General features: G+C 43.1%; 1 protein-coding gene across 1 annotated transcript in view; it reads left to right on the top strand.

The window, feature by feature from the left end:
- The first annotated feature begins 3,412 nt into the window (after nucleotides 1-3,412).
- The window catches only part of LOC133355207 (3'-5' RNA helicase YTHDC2-like), a 55,430-nt gene continuing 52,842 nt past the window's right edge, over nucleotides 3,413-6,000 (top strand). The window contains exon 1 of the mRNA XM_061572568.1: nucleotides 3,413-3,483. The gene's annotated coding sequence lies outside the window, so the exon portion shown is untranslated. The remainder of the gene's footprint in view (nucleotides 3,484-6,000) is intronic.

The following is a 6,000-nucleotide window of genomic DNA, read 5'->3' as shown; positions in this document are numbered from 1 at the left end:
GGTCGCCAAGGCAGCGGGCGATGTCACGCAGCGGAGGATTTACCTCCAGAAATGGATGTTTCGTTAAACGCGGTGCCAAGTCAGAGGTTTTACCTCCCCCACCCAAAATTAAAAGTTAAACTATCGTTATGCTAACTATTAAACAGTTTTTTTTATTATTTTACCAGGTAAGGCCCCACTGAGCTGTGACGTAGATTTTTTATTACACGCTTTTATTTAACTTACTCTGTTGTTGTTGTATCTTCAAATCTTGTAACTCAATTTTAACCCACTTCCCAATGCGGTATAGACTGTAAACTTGGTATACTTATGTCATACTGATGATAATACTATATTCTATCATTAAAAATTAATATTTTTAAACAATATTTTTAACATGTTATGTTTCGGCTTGGCTCTAATTGTCCACGCTCAACTGACGTTGGCTGTAAATCACCACGGCCCCTTACGCTGTGGAGTCGTGGAGTTTTGCCATTACTCGTACGGTACATTTATTAAAGCGTCTTTTTAAATCCTTTATATTAAGTTCACTTGCTTGCACGCTTACGACCGTGCAAATCTTTCGGTCGTTTTTTAACCCACTTCCCGTGATCCAATCGAGCTCACATTTTGCACACAGACTCGTTGTGCGTGACAATTTATTTTCGTGAAAAATGTTTTCCAAAATTTTATACTTTTTAGGATTTTTTTTTTCATATTTTATTTAAAATACCAATGTGATAAAAATGAAACTCTTACTCAAGAAAAACAGAAATGAATAATAAAATAAAACCGATGCCACGCATATAAAGGATTTATAGTGAAAAACTTTGTTTTTACGGGTTAATTTTAAGAAATGACTTTTAAATATTACTTATTTTTCAGTGGGATCATCATCATCACAAACCTGTCAACCCCTTATGAGTGTAGACCTGATTGCAGACCAACTCAGACCGTGTTGGTCACCTCATGCCCTCTTCACGTGGCCTCAAGGTGCACGTGGCCTGGCACAAGCGTCGTGGTGACGTCACCGCCACTTAGTGGCGAATGGTGGTTTTGTTATAAATCTCGACGTTCATCTTACAAAGTCCCATCACGAGGGAGAAACACAAACAAAAACACGTTTTGCCCGTATTTGACCTGAAAACTCAATTTCCCTGTACAAGAATACGGGAAACCCGTGTGGGGTGACACGGTGTGGTGTCAGCCATCACGTGGACATTTATAGCAGGAGCTAAATAACTCTAAACGCGCGATGTTGATTCTAAATTTAGAGGGGAAAACCCCGGAGGACTTCACGGCTGATATGTTGAGCTTTCTTATACTTTGCACTGTTATCGTGTTTCTGTACTGTTGCTGTAGTGCTCTGACTTCGTGCCCCTACTGGACATGTGATTAAAAGAGCTTTATCGCCTATCGGATTATTCCTCCAGTGTAAATAAATATCGTGATTCTGGATATTACGATATTCTCGGGATTATAAGACCCAGTGCCCGGTGTCAATCAGCAATGATGGTCACATTTGACCAACTATTTGGATCGGTTCTTTCTCAACGACACATTTCGGCCACACATTCATTCACGTTGAGTTGGTGGTCTGGGCAAGGCTGAGCGCTGTTGTGCGTGCGATGTTGAACTGCGCACCTTTGCGTTTTTGTTAAATATTTGCACGCACACACATCCTACCGGATTATAAGACGCTTACAATAACACACAAGACGCTAGGTGCGTCTTATAATCACCCACAAATAAGAGATCCAAACAGGGAGGCCACGCTACAAGCGGTACCTTTAAATGTGAGACCCGTGACGAAGAGCTTCATAGCTCATCGGATTGCTCCTGGAGTCTAAACAAACACATTCCTGCGGAGGGAGCTGGTAGGAACGTCGGGTTGCTCGGTCAATGGCCTGCAGGGTCAACGGCGGCGTGGTGTATTCCGCAAATATGCCCGACTGTGAGGGCAGGCACAAGCCGGCGTGAGTAGGTTAAACGTTGAGTTTTATAAGGGCACCACGGGGTGACCAGCCCCTCCCCACCCAGCCCCTCCCACCCCCCACCCAGCCCCACCCTCCCCACACAGCCCCTCCCCAACCTCCGCACCCAGCCCCTCCCCACCCAGCCCCACCCCTCCCACCCAGCCCCTCCCCTCCCTCCCCACCCAGCCCCTCCCTCCCACCCAGCCCCTCCCTCCCCACCCAGCCCCTCCCTCCCCACCCAGCCCCACCCTCCCCACACAGCCCCTCCCCACCCTCCCCACCCAGCCCCTCCCACCCCCCACCCAGTCCCCCCTCCCCACACAGCCCCTCCCCAACCTCCGCACCCAGCCCCTCCCCACCCAGCCCCACCCCTCCCACCCAGCCCCTCCCCTCCCTCCCCACCCAGCCCCTCCCTCCCCACCCAGCCCCTCCCTCCCCACCCAGCCCCTCCCTGCACGACGGACGGACGGACACAATAATCCCATGTGGGCTGGTGTAACCAGGAGGTTCCTACCAGTATCATGATTCTGGGTGGCGAAATCGATTCCAGTTGTCGATTCCTTCTCGAATGGGTAGCGCACTTCCAAGTCGGGCTGAACGACTAATCGATTTCAAATCGAAATCGCAATTTGAAGCAAAGCGATTAGCAAATCGCAAAGGCTGCGATTATTTGAGATTTGAAAAAGTCCTATTACTTTCTGATTGGAATTGTTTTATTTTTATTATTATAACTTTATTTATTTAACTTAACAATTGTTCTACCTTTTATTGTTCTATCTCAATTAAAACATTTTAATAAATACATGTTGGAAGCAATACATTTTAAGTTCTCATTCTTGCATTAGAATATATCTAGAGCAGTTCATATTTTGATGGTATCGTGTGGCAATGCTCCATCACATGTTTTAAATCTATTACACAGCTTGACTTAAAAAGTTTTAATCTCAAATCAAATCGCAATATCTGTCAGAAAAATAAATTAGATATTGTCCCCAAATTGTTCAGGCCAACTTTTAGGCAGCAGGTTATATCGATTAATGAATCGATCACCCTGCAATGATCGACTAAGGTATCACCAGTTTTTTTTATTGTTGAATGATAACTTTAGTACTATTTATAATATTATACTTATGTTTTACTTACATGGGGGTTTTAATGGAATTCAAATGAATTAACTGATAAAATGTAAAATAATAAATTTGCAATCGATAAGTTAACCGAATCGTTACTGACGATATTAAAGGCGCCAAGGTGAGTCCATTAATGTGTGTGGGGAGTAGGGGTTAAAGCGTTCTGTATATAGATTAAAACGTCTTACGTGGCTTAATAAAAACATCGATAAAAGTTTAATATATAAAAAGAGATTAATGATTATTTTAAACTGGTAAATAACGTAATAAATAGCTGCTTTAATTAGTAATAATTTCCGCGCGCCCCCTCACCCTGTGCTCAATTGGTTTCTCCCGTGAGCGTCATGTTTGTGATTCCACGTTCAGTTTGAATCCTCGGCGGCTCGGAGTGGCACAGAGTGAGTTGTACTCCACTTCACCCGCGCTCTTACATCTAAAATCAAAATGTATCGACCGAGATTAATCGGTTCCCCTCGTTTTACCACGGAAATGAGTAAAATCGATCTAAACTAAAGTCTGAAGGCAGCTCGGGCCTACGTCAGGCTTTAGCCGGTTTCTTCCCTTCAGTCGAGTGAACTCGTGATGATGTATTTCACGTTCGCGTGGACATGAACACTCCATGCTATATTCACCACACACACAAACAAACACACAAACAAACACACAAACAAACACACAAACAAACACACAAACAAACACACAAACAAACACACAAACAACCGCTTGTGTTCCCCTCAACATTGGTTGTGCAGTGGATGAACAACCCATCAACCCCCCGCCATCGGAATGTGGAATTTCCATCCGCCTCGGGGAGGAGATCTGAGCGACCCGTGCTCGATTTTAGCGGGGAAATCACCGGCGGGCTTGGTGAGGGGGTTATCGATTTAGCTGATAAATGTAATGATTATCGGCTCTTAGGTCGTCAGCCCGCCGTGGCTGTGGACGTGGAAATGTCCACAACTAGACGACTTCGCCGCCTCGTCGAGACCATCAATTGTGGCCGGGTCGCTGCTTTAAATATTAAACTCAGTGAGTTTTAGCTGGTAAAGTAACATAGTTTAGTTGTATATATTTGGTGATTTGCTTACCTTTCCTAGACTTTGCACCCCTTGTTTTTGTTTTGTATTGTAACGTTCTGATCCTGTGTGACAAAGAGCTTTATAGCTAATCGGATTCCTCCTGCAGTATAAATACATATTTTTGGTTCTCTTCACTGCCCTCTAAATGATTAAATTGTCACCTATTTCATTTTTTAAACAATGTCAAGCGCCTCGAGTGAAGGTGCTTGTATGTGAATATACAATTAGATTGTTCAGCGTGCGTTGGTGAGAATCTGGCGGGACCCCAGGACTTTGTTCAGATATCACTTCGCCATCGCCGTGTGGGGAGATTCATAACGAACGTAAAAATAAATGATAAATAATATAAATAAAATGATAAATCACGACGTTTCGGAGGCAACACAAGTCTCCGTCATCAGGTGGGACCGTCACAGCTAAATTGACTTTACCGACAAAACATAAGAGTATGAATCCTTGCAGTCACGAAAGCTTCAAATCTAGAATTCATAACGAAGTTGCGTTTCTAATATTCACGTCCATCTTGGACAAAACATGTTACGTTTACAAGGCAAAACATACGACCGCTTGTGTTACCTCGGTGTGTTTGTGTATTGACAATGATCGTATCAACGTGGAATTGCCATCTTCCCTCAGGCTGTTGAATTTATGTAACGTGCCACTTTAACAAGCGGTCTATAGACCGCCTGAGTATGGGAATAAATAATTGTCTCCACGTGTTGTGCAAGTTGTTTGGCCGTAGTCCAGCCAGGTGAGTGCGCGTTGGTGAATGGGGATGGGGGGTGAGTGGGAGACCTGTTCACACTTTTATTTCGGAACGTGGTGGACAATTCGAATTCTGGCAATCCTCGGTTCACGCGATTTTGTGGCACGACATTTCGCGTTTTCTTCTTGGTTCTTTCGGTAAAGTCGCGTAGAAGGAAATAATAAAAATAAAACATCAAATAATTATCACGACGTTTCGGCCACAACGCAAGCAGCCGTCCTCAGGTGAAGAACAGGTCTGTCGGGAAGACAGCGTCATTTTATTATGTTTTAATTTTATTATTTTATTATTTCCCTTCTACGTGACTTTACCGAAAGAACCAAGAAGATGAATCCCTGCAGTCACGAAAGCTTTAAATCGATATTTAACGCGCGCTTTGTATTTAGACATTGACACGCCAGAGGCAAATTTCATAATAACGCGACCCAATGGCCTTGCCAGCAGCCAGTTCGCTACGATCACTAATACTAATAATTTATATTTTATTACACGCTTTTATTTAACTCACAATGTTGTATCCTCAAATCTTGTAACTCCATTTTAACCCACTTCCCAATGTGGTATCGACTGCAAACTTGGTATACTTATGTCATACTGATGACAATATTATATTCTATCATATTATAAATATATTTTAAAATAATCTTTTTAATATGTTATGTTTCGGCTTGGGTCTAATTGCTCACGCCGAACTGACGTTGGTTGTAAATCACCACGGTCCCTTACGTTATGGCACGCTTCGGGGCCATTTCCTAGAGTCGTGGAGTTCTGCCATTACGAGAACGGTACATTTCATTAAAGCGTGTTGGAAAAAAAAGTATTTTTAAATATTACTTATATCAACTCGTGTGCTGGACTGGACAGCATCTAGATTTGAAGCTTTCGTGACTGCAAGGATTCATATTCTTAGTTCTTTCGGTAAAGTCACGTAGGTAAAAAATGAAATTAAAATAATAAAAATAAAACAATAAAAATCACGACGTTTCGGCCACAATGCAAGCAACCGTCCTCAGGTGAAGATGGTATTGTTTCATTCAGACGCTGTCTCCCCGACAGACCTGGTCTTCACC

Source organism: Lethenteron reissneri, chromosome 50 (genome assembly GCF_015708825.2).
Source record: "Lethenteron reissneri isolate LAM-NWPU_2019-01 chromosome 50, ASM1570882v1, whole genome shotgun sequence".
Taxonomy (NCBI): domain Eukaryota; kingdom Metazoa; phylum Chordata; class Hyperoartia; order Petromyzontiformes; family Petromyzontidae; genus Lethenteron; species Lethenteron reissneri.
The sequence above is the reverse complement of the archived record's forward strand: the minus strand, read 5'-3'. Positions and strand labels throughout refer to the sequence as shown.